At 44.1% G+C, this 324-nt stretch overlaps 1 protein-coding gene across 1 annotated transcript in view; it reads left to right on the top strand.

Moving 5' to 3' along the window:
- The window catches only part of LOC119587836 (protein obstructor-E-like), a 3,998-nt gene that overhangs the window by 1,310 nt on the left and 2,364 nt on the right, over positions 1-324 (top strand). The window lies entirely within an intron of this gene.

Below are 324 nucleotides of genomic sequence, written 5' to 3'. Positions count from 1 at the left end.
GATTAAAGGATAGCTATTGAGATTCATGGTACTGTCTGCTTCCCGTTCGTCCTTCTTTCCCTAAACGGAAGATAATTGTTCATTTCCATCATCTCGCCTTGAGAAGTGCAAGGCTACTCATCCAATGGAGCTGCATTACTGTTCTGAATTCTCGCAAAGGCAACAGAGGATCTATACGCCTTTTTATAATTAGTTAAATCAATCAGTTGATGATTCTAGTCGATGTAGATAATGTAGGTTGCTGACTTGCTTTGTCAGTTCTAAGGGTAACATATGGGGGGGGGGGGGGGAGGCATGTGCAGAGCAAAGGGGACATCCGCCAGA

This window comes from Penaeus monodon, chromosome 23 (genome assembly GCF_015228065.2).
Source record: "Penaeus monodon isolate SGIC_2016 chromosome 23, NSTDA_Pmon_1, whole genome shotgun sequence".
NCBI classification, from domain to species: Eukaryota; Metazoa; Arthropoda; class Malacostraca; order Decapoda; family Penaeidae; genus Penaeus; species Penaeus monodon.
This window is presented reverse-complemented; position numbering and strand designations above follow the sequence as displayed.